General features: G+C 36.3%; 1 long non-coding RNA gene across 2 annotated transcripts; it reads right to left on the reverse strand.

The window, feature by feature from the left end:
- Nucleotides 1-4,651: 4,651 nt before the first annotated feature.
- On the reverse strand, nt 4,652-17,541 carry LOC145958239 (uncharacterized). 2 transcript variants are annotated; one of them, XR_014433897.1, is made up of 3 exons: nt 16,359-16,910; nt 14,698-16,281; nt 4,652-12,496 (listed from the first exon to the last, which is right to left on the reverse strand). It is a non-coding gene; the product is annotated as an uncharacterized LOC145958239 (long non-coding RNA). The 2 variants fall into 2 exon arrangements; XR_014433896.1 differs by having other exon boundaries at nt 4,652-16,281; nt 16,359-17,541.
- Nucleotides 17,542-19,802: the final 2,261 nt, after the last annotated feature.

A 19,802-nucleotide genomic window follows, 5' to 3' on the forward strand; every position in this document is an offset into this window, starting at 1 on the left:
TCAAATATCTCTGTTTTATCTATATATAGCATTATGAAAAAAAATATAATTTTTTAATTTGTGAATGCCTTAACTTCCCAGTTTTGGAAGCAAATAAAATTCTAGTAATTCAACATATGTTTTGCAGAAAACAGGACCACTGGACAACAAATGAGCTTGGTTTTATTTTCTCAACTTTAAAGATAGCTACATGGTATTTTTTGATCTGGTAAAGGAGGTGGTTAATAAATGTCTCCAAGTTCTAACTAAATCATATTTTGATAGTGGACCAGAACGTATCAGATTTGTACCAGCATGGAGCATGGATTTCATATCTTATTAATCATATTGGGACTTAATAATTGTTATTTTGATATATTGTGATAGTTTTTAAACTGCTTTATCCTTTGTTTTTGAGCTTTGGATTGTGTCTTATTGAGCCAGCCTATTTGGACATTGTTATTTAGCTTGAACCTTAGTATTGAGAAGGTAGATGATAATTTTTGGATTAAAATCTTTTTTAGAATTCTCTTAGTGTAGTTTCTCTCCAGTAGCTTAATAAATTGGTGTTTTCATCTCGTTCCTCTATGCCTCCCCGATCTTCAAAGGAAGCAGAGTCCTGTAATCCTAAAGATGATGAAGATCCCATCTCTGTCATCACCACCCAATTAGTCGCTCTATAATCTCAGTTCGAATCCCAAATCAAATTGAATGCATCCAATCATAAATCCCTAACCACCATTTTATCCAACCTATTAGCCCAATTTCCACCAAATCCTACACCATCTCCATCGATTTCGCCTATTGCTGCATCCTATTATTATCCACCTAATACAACTATCTCCACCATTAACATGACCATCCCTACATCTTTTTACCATTTCACTCACTCAACTACACCGACCATACCCATTTCATCCAATCCATCCAGGGGTTTGATCACGCAACTCGTAACCATCCATGGAAACCAACCACCCTCATTTATGCCCCCAACCACCCCCATATATAAAACCTTCTCCAAACCCTTTTAACTCTCACCCTTATGGGTCACCGATTCGACCTCCGAAACTACATCTTAGTGAATTTGATGGTTCAGAACCATTGGATTGGTTGTTTCAAGCTGACTAGTATTTTCTGTTTTATCAGGTTCTATGGGATTAACAAGTTTCTATTGCAAGATTTTATATGAGGGGTGAAGCCCTCAGCTGGTTTAAGTGGTTGCATGCAAACTATCAATTGGGGACTGGACTCAATTTTCTCAAGTGATTCAACTACGTTTTGGTCCATCAGCATATACAAATCATGAACAAGACCTCTTAAAGTTGCGTTTAACAGGGTCAATAGCTGAATATCAAACAGCCTTTGAGAAACTCTCTAACCAGGTCTATGGTTTATCTCCACTCTCCATTCTAAATTGTTTCATTTCTGGATTCAAGCTTAGCATTAAACGTGAGCTTAAAATTCTACAACCCAATTCAATTAATCAAGATATTGGCCTCACAAGATTAGTGGAGGATAAATTGAATGATACTAAACCCCAATTCACTCTCACACAACCTGCAACCAATTGGACTAATTATACTCACATCGCCCTTATTTCCACACAGAGCTCACACAATCCTAAACTTATTCCTTCCACAAACCCTACAAACACCATACCCATAAAAAATTATTCTAACAACAACTCCATGATAGGCGCGCGGCAGGTTTATGTTTTCATTGTGATGAAAAATATTTTTTCGGTCATAAGTGTTTTACACCAAAATTTTTGTTGCTTTTAGATGATGATATACAAGACTCAGCTATTGTGGACCCTAATGTTGACACTGCTGTTACGGATGAATGTCAATCTGACCCTGGTTCCCATTTTCAATTATCAACTTATGCTTTAATATGGTAGGTCGATGCCCAAAATTTAAAGTTTCAAGGCTCAATTTTGGGCCATACTATTAATATTTTGGTGGATATTGGTAGTTCCTACGATATTGTGCAACCTAGAGTAGCTCATTTTCTCAATCTAGCTATTATCCTTACCACACCTTTTAGAGTGATGGTTGTGACACCCTTGGGCTGTTACAATGGTAGGTAATGGAGAGCATATTTCATGTTCTAAAGTTTGTCCCTCAGACCCTATTTTGTTTCAGAAAAATAAATTTGACGTTTCTTTATATGTTCTACCAATCGAAGGTGCTGATATTGTCTTAGGACTTTCATGGTTCAGAACTTTGGGCCATGTTTAGGCTGACTTCTCCATACCCTTTTTTTCTTTTATCCATAGTAACCAACCACTTATGAATTATTGGTGCTACCACAACTCCTACACCAGCCTCCTTTCACCAATTTTCTATATCCTTGTCCACCAACAATCAATAGCCCAATACCACCTACTATCCATTATTCCTACCACTTAGATCCCTAGCTCTAATGTTACTTCTAACACTCACCCATATATTATTGTCATTCTACATTCCTTAACAGTGTTTTTCAAAAACCTCAGGGCTTACCACCATCTCGCCCACATGACCACCACATTCCCTTTCAACCGAACTCTTCCCTAGTAAATGTCTGACCCTACAGATACCCCCACTATCAAAAGGAAATTATCACCCAATTAATTTCCAAAATGCTTCAAGATGGGATTATATAGCCTAGCACTAGCCCTTATTCATCCCAGTTCTATTGGTGAAAAAGAAAGATAGAGCATGGAGTTTTTGTGTAGATTACAGAGCACTAAACGCATTAACAATTAAAGACGAATTTCCTATTCCCACAATTGATGAGCTATTGGATGAGTTAGGCCATGCTAAGGTGTTTTCTAAGATTGATCTACGGTTCGGGTATCATCAAATTAAACTTCACACTTCAAATATACATAAAACTGCTTTTAAGATATTTGATGGTCACTATGAATTTTTGGTTATGCCATTTGGCTTTTCAAATTCCCTATCAACCTTTCAGTCGGCTTTGAATGATTTAATACAACCATTTTTAAGAAAGTTTGTCTTGGTCTTTTTTGATGACATTCTAGTCTATAGTGAATCATCCACAGCTCACTTGGTTCATTTACATTCCATTTTGTAATCATTATCAAAAAATCATTATTATGAAAAATTGTCTAAATGTGATTTTGGAGTGCAGTCAATTTCATATTTGGGTCATATTATCACAGGGACAGGGTGTTGGTTTACTAGAATCTAAAAAGGGAGGTTGAATAGATTATATCCTGAGATGACTCAAATTTTGACAATTCTTGATAAAAACCTACCAAGATACCTAAAACTCAACCTTTACTCAATTTGATTTAACAAATAACAGTAGATTACAAGGTTTATTACCAAAGTATCAAAATATCAAAGTTAAAGCAGCGAAACAATCACTTGTAATCAAGGTTGATTTTATATTACCTTCTTCTTAATCAATTTCAATTACAAGAATAATGATCATAATTTTTACTGCAATTGAAATTTCATATCTCACAAATCTTTGAATCCTTTAAACAAGAAATTAACAAGATTCTTAAAGATAAGGATAAGAAGATAAGAATACAGAAATTTGTACTGGTTCAGCCATCCACTTGGCCTACATCTAGTTTTCCCTGATTTAGCACCCCACTAAATCAAAGATCATTCACTGTAATATTGTTTACAAACACCATGCACACACAATATTACAAGAATTCAAACAAACATCAATCTTGACACCACAAGATTAAAAATATACAAATTTCTATACCCCAAAGAAATTACTTGAGAAACCCTACTCAAGATTTCAAAATCACTTGTTAAGACACCTTATCTCAAGATATACACCATTCAAAATGAAAATACAAGTTTAAAGATCAGAAAAATATCACCTAATTTCGTGTAGATATTGATCTTTCATAATTGAATACACTTCTTGAATTTCTTCCTTCAAGAACTCATGTTCAATCTTTGCACTTGGTTTTTCAGAAGAAAAAAAATTCTTTGATCAACCTTGATTCTTATTTCTGAAAAAAAAAATATTTTTCTCAAATGTTTTTCTTTCAAAAGATTTTCTAATTGTTCTCTTTTAATTTCATAAAAGACAGTTATTTAAAGTGTAAGACGTGATTCAGTTCTAAAGAGTAATAACAGAGGTAATCTATTACCTGATATGGTAATCTGTTACCAACTCTTTAAAAATGAACTAGAAACACAAAATCACTAGGGTGATCGATTACGAGATATGGTAATCGATTATCCCGAGCTTTATAAGATCCAAGATTGCCTTTCAGTCTGAGGTAATCAATTATCTCATGTGGTAATTGATTATCCCGACAAAAACTTTGATTCTTTAGCCTTATTTCAAGCAAGAGACTCTGTTTTAATCTATTACCAATTTTGGTAATCTCTTACCTCAAAAAATACTTTATTAGTAACAGACGTGGTAATCTATTAACTCATTTGAATATCATTTTCTAGTATTAGACTTGGTAATCTATTAGCCTGAATGGTAATTGATTAAAAATGTTACCTTGAAAACTCTTGTTTGAATCAAGTCATATTTTTATGTTTAAATACTTGGTAGTAAATTAGCCTTTTCAAGATAATCTATTACTTTATGTTTACACATGGAAATACTAAAAAATCAAATTCTTGGTTTCTTAAAAACTTGATTAGTTTTTGAATTAAGCATTCATCATCATCATCAATCATAAACAAACACACACACAAGTCTATATCTATTACAAGCAATATAATATCTTTTTGTATAGCTTTAAACAACATCTATATAATGCATCATCAAAACTAAAACAATCTTGAGAATTCTTCAAGATGTTCCATCATCTTCATCATCTCAACAATCTCCATAATCTCTAACACAAGGGTCCTCCCTGGCCTTGAGAAGGTGAAGGCCATTCAGGACTAGCTTGTTCCACTCACGTTGAATGCCTTACGCGAATTTTTGGGCCTCACTAGATTTTACCGGCGATTCATCTACAATTATGTCGTGGTAGCCGCTTCCCTTACCGACCTACTTAAGACTATTACATACCAATTGAATGAGTGTCGTAACCTGAAAATTTCTGATCTTGCAACCTATGGTTTAGACATCCTTTTGAAAATCTCATCAATTAAGGAATGTTCAGACGCTAGACTAATCCCTAATTAATAGTTTTTGAAAATAGGTTCATGGAGTTTCCACCAATGTTTTACTCAAAACATTGGAAAAAGAAAAGGTTTTTAAAGGTCCAATAATGGCCTTGATAACCAGAATTGGGTTCGGGAGTCGATTACGTGTAGGGAAGGTATTAAGCACTCCTAAAACGCCCTTAATCGGTACCCTATGATGAAGTTAGTATTATAAACAATAATAATATAAATATTTAATCCCCTTTTATTGATGACTATTTACATGCTTGAATTTTAATTTATACAATTAACCCTAAAATTTCTACATGATTGCTTTTATTATAACAGTGTTTATAAAAGATAAGAAATAAAAAGGAGAGAAAAAGATTGACTAAAATACCTCTTGAAAGAGCTCTATTGAATCTTCAAATATAGAGATTTTTAGGTGCTTTGTGGAAACCTTTCACACTACAATAAGCCTCACAACACTCAAGAAATACAATAAGAGAGAAAGAGAGAAATTTCGAGCTCTAAGGAGTATTGGAGGAAATTTTGTGGCCTTGATAACTGTGCCCAAGCAGTCTATTTATAGGCATCAAAAGGGTGCCAGAGCGGCCCGTTCCAAATTCTGAACTTCCCGTTCTGAATCTGAACGTTATGTGTTAAATTCTTACCCTAGAACGACCTGTTCTGAAACCAGAACGGCCCGTTTTAGGGTTAAGATTAACACAAAAATGCATTGTTAGAACGGCTCATTCCAAACTAGGTTTTTTTAGGCTATTTAGCTGTTTGGAATGGCCCGTTCTGGTTTAGGAACGGCCCATTCCAGCCTAAGATTTTTTAGGCCTTTTGCCTGGTTTGGAACAGTCCGTTCTGGTTTTGGAATGGCCCGTTCCAGACTAGGTTTTTAGGCCTTTTTTGTGGCTTGGAACGGCCCGTTCCAATTTTTGGAACAGCCCGTTCTGGGCCACTAAAACCAATTTATTTGAGCTTTAGGCCTTCTGATGTCCTATCCTATTGTTTGCATGCTTCGGGAGCTCCTTCCCTTCATAACAGAGGTCCATTTTCTTATTTGTGTGCCCCGGACGAAATTAGGTGTCTATAGTTGTCCATCTTTACTTGTCCTTTTGAATAGTAATGTGTTGCTTTTCCAAAGGCAAGTAAAGACGTAGACATTTTGTCCGGGTCTTCTCTTTATCTCTTTGGTGCTTCTGCGTTATTTCCCTTGGATAGGTGAATTTGCTCATATCCTCACCCTTTAGAGCGGTTGAGCATTGGTTGCATACTCTATTGGGTAACAAGGTTGACAAACTGTACACCTAATATTCAGTTTTCGAGTAGAAGCTCCATTATTTCTCTTGTGATAATGTGTCCCTTTATTTGTAGCTTGTTTAAGAGGGAGTATTTTCGTAGCCTCTCCAGGTTGGAGTGATATTTTAAGGCTTCAGTCGGGCCTCTTCTAAAGGTAGGTAACCCTCTTTGTTGTTGTAGTATTTTCGTAGCCTCTCCAAGCTGTAGTATTTTCGTAGCCTTTCTAGGCTATAGTATTTTCATAGCCTTTCCAGGTCGTAGTATTTTCATAGCCTCTTCAGGCCATAGTATTTTCATAGCCTCTCCAGGCCATAGTATTTTCATAGCCTCTCTAGGTTGTAGTATTTTCATAGCCTCTCTAGGCTGTAGTATTTTCATAGCCTCTCCAGGCTGTAGTATTTTCATAGCCTCTCTAGGACGTCTGCTGGTGATGATTATGTGATTGCCCCTTTTCTTTAAGGAGGACATCTGATGAAGATAAGGATTGCTGGTAGGTGGTGCCTTTGTGCTGGTGGGCAAATGAGTAGATGGGTGACAGGGATTCTGGTGTTGCCCCTGTCATGTGAGTATTGTCATGCCTCTCCAGGCGTTTGCTTGTGGTAGGTTTTTTCTGAATTTCATTTTTGTTTAGCTCCAACTCTTTTAACATTTACGAAGCTTGCCTTTTTCTGCTATTTTTTTCTAAATGCTTCGGCTTTTTCAACATTTACGAAGCTTGCCTTTTTCTCATATCGTTGTTTTGCTTTTTTGTCAAGATGCAAAAAAAATGCTGGATGCTTATTCATGCAAGATTTTTATTTATTTATTTTTGAATAATCCCCCTTGGATAAAGAAAGCTTTCTAAGTGTGTGAAATGCTTTTGGATGCATGCAATGCATGTTGATTTTAGTTTTTTAGAAGGTGGCTTCCCTTTTCTCCTTCTCACGAATAAATTACTTTGCTTGATGCACAACATTTAGTTGTATTGGCCGTTTGATGTATTGAACCATCTTCGGGCTCTCTCTTTTATTCTTTTTTGTTTAGAAACCCTAACTTTTTCCTAGGATGTAACCTAGCGGGTATTTTTGCTCTCTTCTTTACTCTTTTCTTTTGCCCTAATTTTTGCCTAGGATGCCCTTTGCGGATTTTCATCCCAGCAGGTTATTTTTATATTTTTTTGGACGTGTTCAAATTTTGACAACCATCAACAATATACGTCATTAGAATGGGACAAGACAAAAAGAAAAGAAAGGATGATTTAGTATGAATAGGTGGTTGAGGTAGGACAGTGTTTAAGTTTTTAAACAAACATTTCCTTGGATAATTATTATAATCATTCTTCTAATTATCTTGGAATACATGTCTAAGTCTCGGGAAGAGTCTTCAAAAAGTTTTGACCTTTTGTAGGAGTATTCAAGTCGGCTTTTGGTTTTCAACTTGGAAAGTCGTCACTTGCTATTTTTAATCTTTTTAGATCCCTAATTTTTGCCTAGGACATATCCTAGCAGGAACTTTTGGTCCCTTTTTCTTTTTTTCTTTTTTTTGACTAGGATGCCCTTTGCGATTTTTCATCCTAGCGATATTTTGCAAGTGACTTCTTTGCTTTGACAAAAACCTCTTGCCATCTGCGTTTGGGAGGACTAGTGTCTTTGGTGATTAACACTGCCCCCGTTCCGTACACCAAGGAGAAGGATGTTGCCCCGGTCTACGAGTGTTGAGAGTTCTTTCATGAACCGAGATTTGTGATTCCTTTGTCAGCCAAATTGAGTTGGAGTTTTTTTTTTGCAAGTCTCTTCTTAGGCAATGAGAATCTTATGTAAGACTCTTCTGATCACTTTCTTATCTTTGTGTGTTTCGAGGAAGCGATCTCCTTTTCTACCTTAGACTCAGATAATGCGTCTTAGATGTTCAAAGCTTTGATTAATTTTATTATCTTTAGTCATGTCTATTTTTTTTTGCTTTTTTTTGTTCCTATGATTGATTTTAGATTTTGGTGATAGAAGGGAGAAAAGAATAAACACAAGGAATTTATGGAAATGACATATGTTATTGATGAATGTAAAAACTTATACACGCCCTTATTTTGTTTGAACTCATGACCGTGGGTGAAGGTCATGAGTTGAGCGTGAATTTAAAGAAATTTTTTTATTTTTTATTATTTTTTTTTTAAAAGAAAGAGAGCCCCTTACTCTAGTAATCTCTCAATTTTATACTCCAAGGTCACTCCTCGTCATGCTTGTGCAGTGGGTGCTTGTCAATGCTAGGTGTGTTGGTGTCAAATTTCAACCACCCAGCGTCTATAAGTCCTTGCACACGGAATTGTAGGGTCTTGCACCGTTTCACGGAGTGCCCCGGAGAGTTAGAGTGATAGTCACACCTTTCCTTGGGTTTTTACCAAGGCGGGTAAGGAGGGTCCATCTTCTTCGTTGGAGGAAGTCGGACTAACATCGAAGCCTCTAGGAGTTGAGGTAGTAGCTCTGTGTATGTGGTGGGGATTTTGTCTACTACCTTGTCATCTCTAGGCTTTGCCTGTGATGTGGCTTGACTTTTTGGAGTAAAGATGATGGCATGGACCCCTTCTTCCCTCTTCTTTTCCTAGATTTTCCTGGGGTCATAACTTGTCGGAGCCTTCCCTATCTTCCTGTTTTTTAAGCCTTGCTCAACCCTTTCACTTATGGAGACTATGTCGGCAAAAAGGGTCGACGTGTTCCCTATCATCTTATCATAATAGGGTCCACTTAAAGAGTTAATGAACATTGTCACCATCTCCTTGTCAGATAATGAAGGCTCTATTTGTGCAACCAATTCTCTCCATCTTTGTGCATAGGTTTTGAAGGACTCATCGCTTTTCTTACTTAAGCTTTGTAAATCAGACCTATCAGGAATTAGGTCTATGTTATACTTGTATCGATGGAGAAAAGCATCGGCTAACTATTTCCATGTCTGGATCTTCCCTCCATCCAGCTGCATGTACCAGTTGAGAGCAACATCTGAAAATAGTGTATCAGGAGCTTTTCATTGCCCACGTTGGATGCCATCTTCCTACAGTACATTGTTAGATGTCCTTTTGGACAACTGGCCTCAGTGTACTTTTGGAAGTCAAGGATTTTGAACTTGGCAGGAAATTGGATGTCCTACACTAAGCACATATCCGCAGCCTCTTGAACGTCAAAATTGTGGCCTTCCACAACTCTCAGTCTTTCTTCCAAGGCGTTCAGATGATCTTTGGAAACGTCACCGACGTTGCTAGTACTATTGTCATGCTGCAATTTGTTCATGGCCTCAAGCATTCTAGCCATTTGTTCCTTGAGCTGTTCAAGCTCCTCATTGAGGACACGATTTCTTTCCTCTAGGTCTTCCATAGCTTTTATCTTTTGAGCTCGTGTGAGTATGGAATGTTGAAAAACCACCTTTAAGGGACAAGATAATTTCTTATCAAGCTTATTTAAATGGTAATGCATGAAGGGAGTTTCTATCAAAGACTTGATGGCTCATCCTTGTCGAGAGGTGAGTTATCGGTGTTCCTCTTCATAATATTTTATGATGTGACAGAGGTCACACTGATTTCACGCCTTTGATACAAATCCCCTTGTGATCCTAAATATATGTTATGCATGTTCCTTTTTTCTTTTTTATTGTCCTTTTATTTATTTATTTTTTTTTGTTTTTGTTTTTAGAAAATGCATGATGCCCCCTTTTTTTTAAAGAAGGGATATATGTTTCTCACAGGTCTTATTTTCACACTAGGTTTTCTCTCACATGATAATGCATTTTTATATTTTGTTTTTTTCTTTACCTTAGGGGAATTATAAAAAATAAATGAATAGTTTTAATAGACAAAAATGCAACAAACATATGCTCACACAATCCATGAACTGTCACGTATAAATCCATGGTTTGTGGTCCCTATTAAGAAAAGTGCATTGTATAGGGCGATTCTAATTATCATCACTTTGGTCTTAAGGTCCCCAAGGTGCCCCCATTATAGGGATCCAGTATCTCTATCGCCATCACCTGGCAAACTCTAAGGTTTGTGGCAGTATTTCGAGCTAGAGTAACCAGTTATCACCTTGAGTGTGATTTCCGACAAGGCTCGCAGACTCCAAGGCCAAACTTGGGCCGGTCATACGTCAACCACTCCCTAGGTTTAATACCCTCATGCCCCCGAGTGTAGGGGGAACTGTTGTGTGCAAAGGTTTGTATACAATTTGTATTCAAACGGGTGCAGAATTTAAACAAGTAAATAGATATCAAAGCCAAACAAAGAAAACAAACAAGGTAAAGGGGAAAAATATTTAAATTATTATTCTTATTTTATTAACTTCATCATTTATTTGGGTCTGACCCTCTTAAAACGTCCCCAGTGGAGTTGTCATTTGTCGCAACCCAAAAATTTTCGATCTTGCGACCTATGATTTAGACATTCTTTTGAAAATCTCATCAATTAAGGAATGTCCAGACGCCAGACTAATCCCTAATTAATGGTTTTTGAAAATAGGTTCATGGAGTCCCTACCAATGTTTTACTCAAAACATTGGAAAAAGAAAAGGTTTTTAAAGGTCCAATAATGGCCTTGATAACCAGAATTGGGTTCGAGAGTCGGTTACGTGTAGGGAAGGTATTAAGCACTTCTAAAATGCCCTTAATCGGTACCCTATGATGAAGTTAGCATTATAAACAATAATAATATAAATATTTAATCCCCTTTTATTGATGACTATTTACATGCTTGAAATTTAATTTATACAATTAACCCTAAAATTTCTACATGATTGCTTTTATTATAACAATGTTTATAAAAGATAAGAAATAAAAGGGAGAGAAGAAGATTAACTGAAATACCTCTTGAACGAGCTCTATTGAATCTTCAAATATGGAGATTTTTAGGTGTTTTGTCGCAACCTTTCACACTACAATAAGCCTCACAACACTCAAGAAATACGATAAGAGAGAAAGAGAGAGAAATTTCGAGCTCTAAGGAGTATTGGAGGAAATTTTGTGGCCTTGAGAACTGTGCCCAAGCGGTCTATTTATAGGCATCAGAAGGGTACCAGAACGGCCGGTTCAAAATTCGGAACGGCCCGTTCTGGATCTGAACGTTATGTATTAAATTTTTACCTTAGAACGACCTATTCTGAAACTAGAACGGCCCGTTCTGGGGTTGAGATTAACACAAAAATGCATTGCTAGAACACCCGTTCTAAATTAGGTTTTTTTTAGGCTATTTAGCGGTTTGGAACGGCCTGTTCTGGTTTAGGAACGACCCGTTCCAGGCTAAGATTTTTTATGCCTTTTGCCTGGTTTGGAACGGCCCATTCTGCTTTTGGAACGGACCGTTCCAGACTAGGTTTTTAGGCCTTTTTGTGGCTTGGAACGGCCCGTTCCGATTTTGGAACAGCCCGTTCCGGGCCACTAAAACCAATTTATTTGGGTTTTAGGTCTTCTGATGTCCTATCCTATTGTTTGCATGCTTCGGGAGCTCCTTCCCTTCATAACAGAGGTCAATTTCCTTGTTTGTATGCTCCCTGGACGAAATTGGGTGTTTATAATGAGCAGGCTCAACAAGCCTTTACAGAACTTAAACAAAAAATTACAAGTAATCCTACTCTATGCCTCTCAGACTTTAGCCAACCGTTTGTACTAGAAATTGATGCTTCTACCATTGTAGTCGGCGCCGTACTCTCACTAAACCAGCATCCCGTCATATTTTTCAACAAGAGATTAGGCACCAAGATGAAAATAGAATCAGTTTATGTAAAGGAAATGTATGCCATAATTGAAGCTGTTAAAAAATGGCGACAATACCTATTAGGACGAAGGTTTAAAATCATCATTGACCAACAAAGTCTTTAGCATCACATTACTCAGGACCTCCACACATCAAAGCAACAAAAATGGCTTTCAAAGTTGTAACGACCCGCCATGACCCTCACACTACGAACAAACTTACACTACTGAAATATATATATTAAAAGAGTATAATAAAATATTTTTACAACACAAGTTGCTAATCAAGCAACCAATAACAACCAATTATATACAACAAAATATGCTACCATAAAGTAGCCTACAAAAAAATCTATCTCTAAGCACCTCCTGTGGCCTCTAGCAGCTATCTCCAGTCTATCCCTGCCCTGCTCCCATACAATGTATGATCATCGCAGTCCAAACCACATGGAAACATGCAAGAGTAAGCTAGAGATAATAAACAACTCATAATAATTTAATATGCAACATAACAACTATAAAATCATCTTCGCATTCGACACATGAGATAAACAACATATATATTATATATCTTAACATCATTTCAACTTACAACACAATCACAGCTTAACAATTCAACAACGAATATACAACTCATATCACCAACAAATCAACTCATCAACAACTTATGCGTCGTCACGCATTTTGACTCGGAGATCTCCTACAACATGATAAGTAGTCTAAGTGGCTAGGTCCTATCAAACTGACAACACAACAAATTTGGATATCAATCCACAACACAATAATGGTTTCTCAGACTTGGCCACTTAAACAAGGAAGTATAGTACTCGGTTAAGAACTAAGTTCTCGACTTTGTACTTTACTCAAATTGGTCACTTGTAATCGATATAGGTCGACCTGACCCTTAAACCGTGGTCGCTTTGTAATCGGTATAGCTCGACCTTGCCCCTATACCGTGGTTGCTTTATAATCGGTATAGCTCGACCTTGCCCCTATACCGTGGTCACTTTATAATCGATATAGCTCGACCTTGCCCCTATACCGTGGTCACTTTATACACGTGTGCCTCGACCTTGCCCACACACGGGATCAACTAAGTCCTAGAGGAGAAAAATACAACGACCACTCCAAGGGACAACTTCCCAAGAAGGGTTTTATAATAAATTGGGCTCTCAGAGCACCACAACTATCTCAATCCACACAATGGGATGAGCAACTTCGAAAACATCTCCCCTAGTCCTAGTGATCAACAACTTATCATCACAGCTTAATCAGCTTACAACTCAACAACACAGCTTTACAGCAATAGGCATCACAACAACTTTACAACAATAGGCATCTTAACAACTTTACAGCAATAAGTAACTTAACAACTTTACAACAATAAGAAACTTAACAACTTTACAACAATAGACAACTTAACAACTTTACAGCAATAGACAACTATAGTCATCAATCTCAACTTTTAACAACTTTAAACAACATAGCAACTTTCAACTCTATACTCAATCTCAGACTTTGCCACTTAAACAAGGAAGTATAGTACTCGGTTAAGAACTAAGTTCTCGACTTTGTACTTTACTCAAATTGGTCACTTGTAATCGATATAGGTCGACCTGACCCCTATACCGTGGTCGCTTTGTAATCGGTATAGCTCGACCTTGCCCTTATACCGTGGTCGCTTTATAATCGGTATAGCTCGACCTTGCCCCTATATCGTGGTCGCTTTATAATCGGTATAGCTCGACCTTGCCCCTATACCGTGGTTGCTTTACAATCGGTATAGCTCGACCTTGCCCCTATACCAAGGTCACTTTATACACGTGTGCCTCGACCTTGCCCACACACGGGATCAACTAAGTCCTAGAGGAGAATAGCACAACGACCACTCCAAGGGACAACTTCCCAATGAGGGTTTTATAATAAATTGGGCTCTCAAAGCACCACAACTATCTCAATCCACACAATGGGATGAGCAACTTCAAAAACATCTCCCTAGTCCTAGTGATCAACAACTTATCATCATAGCTTAATCAGCTTACAACTCAACAACACAGCTTTACAGCAATAGGCATCACAACAACTTTACAACAATAGGCATCTTAACAACTTTACAGCAATAAGTAACTTAATAACTTTACAACAATAAGCAACTTAACAACTTTACAACAATAGACAACTTAACAACTTTACAGCAATAGACAACTATAGTCATCAATCTCAACTTTTAACAACTTTAAACAACATAGCAACTTTCAACTCTATACTCAACATGCATCTCTATGTAATTATACAACTATACAACCTTAATAATTTTAACATGAAAACAACTTAATTAAACAACTATAGTCATTAAAATATCAAATTAATGCAATTTAACAACTTTAAACAACTTCAACAATATCATAAATCAACACAACTTGTAAACAACTTCACAACTTAACTACAACATGCATTTTGCAACAACATCATTAATAAATATTTAATCAAATATTAGCAACCAACAATATTTTCATCACATAACACAACTCATACTAATCAACCTAAGTACCCAAAAGAGTTCCCAACTCACATACAACCAACAACTTTACAATCTAGCTTCCCTTACCTGAAGATTGGCTCAGAATAGCCAAGAAGCGGAATTCCCTTTTCCGAAGCTCAACCCGGAACTTCAATCCACCCAAAGCAAGCTTCCTTGTCTAGAGTCCTTCTCTCTAAAACCTCTCTCTAAAAACCTTCATTCCTCTTCCACCCTCCAACTCTATTTATAGACATTCAGGAGTGGCCAGAACGGCCTGTACCGAAACCGGAACGGCCCGTTCTGTACTCCCTCAACACGTACAAAAACCACATGCAGAACGGCCCGTTCTGAAATCAGAACGGCCCATTCTAGAACTCATCCAGAACGGCCCGTTCTCCATCCAGAACGTCCCGTACTCCCTCCGGAACGGCCCGTTCTCCATCCAGAACGGTACGTTCTCCCACCAGAACGGCCCGTTCTCCCTCCAGAACGGCCCGTTCTCAACTACGATTTTCAGTTTAATTTAATAGCTTGGAACGGCCCGTTCTAGATTGGGAACGACCCGTTCTGGGCTACTAAATCAACCACATTTTTTTTTCTACGTTACAAAAGTTACTATGCTTTGATTTTGAGGTGTTGTATAGTCTAGGCAAACACAACATTTTCGCGGACGCATTTTCTAGACCACCCTCCATGTCGGGCTCTTCACTGTTGTTAGCCATTTCTTTTGTCATTCCCCAATACTTGCAGCAATGGCGAAAGTATTCCACCCAAGATTCAGAAGGAAAGGAACTGGTCAAGAAATGCTTAAGCTCTAATAAAAATGAGAAACTTATGCAATTAGGGATAACTTACTGTATTTTCATCAAAGACTTTTTGTGCCTAACCATGTTGATTTTCGTTCACAACTCATGGAAGAATTCCATAGCTCCCCCACTACTAGATACTCAAGGTTCAAGCCAAGTTTGTTCCGTCTTACGACCTCCTTCAACTAGCTAGCCTTCTATGGCTAAAGACTTTAAGGATTTCATCCGCAAATGGCAGATATGTCAACAATCAAAAACTCCAACTCACAAACCACTAGGGTTACTTCAACCCTTACCAACACCACACAAGATATGGGAGGATTTAAGTATAAATTTTATTACCTTCCTTCCCTGTTCTCATGGGTACACTTCGATTTGGGTCGTTTGTGATCGTTTCAGCAAGGCTGCTCATTGCATTACTTTACCAACTCATTTCACTGTTGTTCAGCTTGCTCATCATTTTATGCATGAGATATTCTGACTCGATGGTTTTCCTCATTTCATTGTCTCTGATAGAGACCCTATCTTTCTAAGTACCTTCTAAAAGCAACTCTTCAAAGCTACTAGCACGAAACTTCATTTTAGCTCCGCATACCACTCGCAAACTAATGGCCAAAGTGAGGTTGTGAATCGTACCCTTGAAGCGTTTTTGCGTTGCTTCGTTGTTGATAATCAACACTCTTGGTTTGGCTACCTCCATTTAGCCGAACACTGGTAAGATACCAATTTTCATTCTAGTTTGCAGACCTCTCCATTTCACCTTGTCTATGGCTGCCAAACTCCCACCATCCTGGATTTATTATCTCCAACAGATACAAACTCTCCTTCGGTTGCAGATCTTCTCCAACACCATCACCACATGTTACTGGAAATAAAAAATGCCTTAAGAGTTGCACGATAGAGAATGAAAAGTATGGTAGATCAAAAGGGAAAAAATCATACCTTTGAGGTAGGGGACTGGGTACTCCTTTGACTTTAACCCTATCGTCAAGCTTCCATCCATAGATGCTCGAACCAGAAACTCGCAAGGTGTTTCTATGGTCTTTTTCACATTCATCGCCGCATCGAAGTTGTAGCTTATGAGTTAGAGTTGCCATCTTCTTCACGATTACATCCCGATTTCATATCTCCAAGCTTCGCCCTTATCTTGGTAATGCTCCTTCATTACACCACAAACCCTTGCCTCCAGATTCTGTCTTGATTCGTGGTGACGAGGAAACACAATTTATAGGGTCGTTGAGTTCCATGGGCAACGCCTTAAGGCTAGATATGTCCATCATCGACATTGTGACGTGAGAACACCTACGTCAAGCACCCCAACAACCTTTCCAATACCCCTTGGTGAACGTGAATGTTATGAAAAACAAAGGGACCCTTCTAGGTCTTTGACGAGCCATCCAACCTTTATTAATGAAACCTCTCCACTTCCACTTTCGGCAGCACCGTTGGATCATCCATGGATGACCAAGATTAATCCACCAACATTTTTTTCGAAGTCTAAGACAACCTCAACTTCAACCCCACTTACCCCAACACGTGATGTTGTCAATCAAGATACTTTTAAGCTTGTTCAATAAGGACCATTAGATGGAATGGCAACAAACACAAATGCATTCGGGAAAGCCACGTCAGCTTTGATTCATGGCTCACACCATGTGGCCAATCAGAGTCTTCCTTCAATTGACCTTGAGGACAAGGTCATTTTTGGGCCGCAGAGTATTGATATTGGACCAAAATGTATCAGATTCGCACTAGCATGGATCACGGATTTCATACCTTATTAACAATATTGGGCCTTAATAATTGTTATTTTGATATATTGTGATAGTTTTTAAATTGCTTTATCCTTTGTTTTTGGGTTTTGAATTATGTCTTGCTGAGTCCATTTGGACATTGTTATTTAGCTTGAACCTTAATATTAAGAAGGCAAATGATAATTTTGGATTAAAATCTTTCTTAGAATTCTCTTAGTGTAACTTCTCTCTGGTAGCTTAACATATTTCTTACTATTTGTAACCTTGACTGATTAGTATTGTGTGAATATGTCAACAAAATGTTAATCTCAAGTTGTCTTGGTTTGAACTCATGAAGAACTTCAAAACTGGAAAAAGTTATTTGCTACATTCAAGAACTTCAACACGTGTACTGACCTAGTTAAGCTGTGAACTCGTCTCTCACCAAGCTGCCAAATCAGTCAAAGGTTTACCAACCTGACCAAGCAATAAACTTATAATTGTTGAGTTGCTCAGCTCGGCTATGAAACATAGACATCGGTCCAAAAAGGCCACGTCATCAGACAAATAAAAGTATATAATCTTGTCACCACGCCACAATCACGAGGTAAAACCCTAAAATTGCTAATGTACTAGTAGACAGTCAAAACCCTAAAATCACCAAGGTACGCCTGCTATATATACGAGACATCTACACTATCGATCACTAACTTTAGCATCGGAGTTTCTTTTACAGGTACCACTCCTACCTTAGAACAGACAACATGCAAACTAGTGGAGGCTCACCAATCTCATCGGAGAGATCGTCACCGATCTAATCTCAAGTGAGAACATATGTATTATAATCCTTTGATATTGTGTGCAGAATATTTCAATTTTCGGTTCATGCATGGAAATTTAGCACCTAGTGCATATAACTAGTTGTTTTGCAATGTATATGTCGTTATGCTGCTTTCAGATGATGTAATATAAAGTTCAGGTTGCCTTTTGGAAGAGTTCTCACCATAACTTGCATAACTAAGGTGATTCATTGAGTAGTTCCCTCTTCATGATCTTTGATATTCTATTTCAACAAAACAAGTGTCATTTAAAAATTAATATCCACAACAGTTAGAGTTGACTTTTTCGGCATTAACCAAATATAAAGAAATTAAAACTCAGAACCGCAGAGGTTGACACTTTATTAAAAAGTTAAACTATAAATGAAAAATAATAACCATAGATGCGACTAAATCAACACTAAACGGATAAAATGTAAAAAAATATATTAAAAGTAACATTGGTACATCGATAATAAATGTATTTAAATTTTAAAATATATTGATTTAACGTGGCTTGAACTAACATTAAATTGAATTAAATTAAATTAAATTAAAAAATTATATTTGAAATACTTAAGTAATTGTTTTAGCATCAGAAAATCTGTTTCTAACTAGTGTTGACTGTGAGAAACCGACGCAATATAATTAGTGCCAAATATTTTAGAATTACTTAATTTTTTGATGCATAGTTGAGACTACTTTTAATGCAGACTTTACAGTTGGTTTTTGACTAACTCTAGAAGCTAACTTTCTTGTAATAGTATATCTATGGTATAATATTTATCCACTTAATAATAATAACAATATAAAAAAAAACACATAAATCATACTCTATGGTAACTTATATTTTGTTCCTTATTATAATTATTTATGAAATTACCCCCCAAATTTTCAAGAAATTTGATAACAATACCCTGCCATGGTAACTAAAATTCTTAAATTATATGTGAATTAAATTCTAAGTAAGTAAATTTGTATCCTCTCTCACATGTAAATGTTTTTTCAAAAGGGTTTTGTCAAAAAATGAAATAACATGCTCAAGAAAAACATTAATATCTTGACCTTACTTAAAATGCTCTAGTGTTCTATATTTCTTTTATCCTTTTCTGTTTCACTTATTTTTTATTAATCTTTTGACTTTATTTTATTTTATTTTATTATTATTATTATTTGCATATGGGTATTCGCATATTGCAGGACATTTGGATCGTGGGACTTAATTTTGTAATATTAATATCTTTTAGATAACGGCCAACATGTATAATTTTAATAAAATTACCACTTAATTATTTAGATTTTGAATTTAATAAAGCAGTTTTATGATCCTTTCTATATGGTATATAAGTAGGGATATATTTTAAAAGATTACATTTTACACCTCAAGAAAATAATTTATATTTTTATTAATGGGTCGAGATAATTTATGTTTTTATATTTATTTAAAGGTATTTAAAACGTTTGTTGAATTAATTGATATTATGTTTAGTTTTTAAATCTTAAAGTCATGGGTTTAAAACTTTAATTAATTTTTAATATTATTTTTATTATTTTAAAATTTAAAATAAAATAATCTAAAAATTGTGTACACAAAAATAAGATATCCCTTTATAATAGATATAGATTTTGTTTTGATTAAATTTTTTTAATTAAAATTATTTTTTTAAAGAGAATAGAAAATTAAAGTGAAACATAAAAATATATTATTATTAGCTTAACTTTTTCAAGTTTATAAATTCTATTGATAAAAGATAATAATTTAATATTTTTAAAGTTAAAATTTTAACATTTACTTTGTGTACAGTATATGTACAATACATCTTCACTTAATAAAG

Source organism: Cajanus cajan, chromosome 5, assembly GCF_000230855.2.
Source record: "Cajanus cajan strain Asha chromosome 5, NIPB_CcT2T_4, whole genome shotgun sequence".
Taxonomy (NCBI): Eukaryota; Viridiplantae; Streptophyta; class Magnoliopsida; order Fabales; family Fabaceae; genus Cajanus; species Cajanus cajan.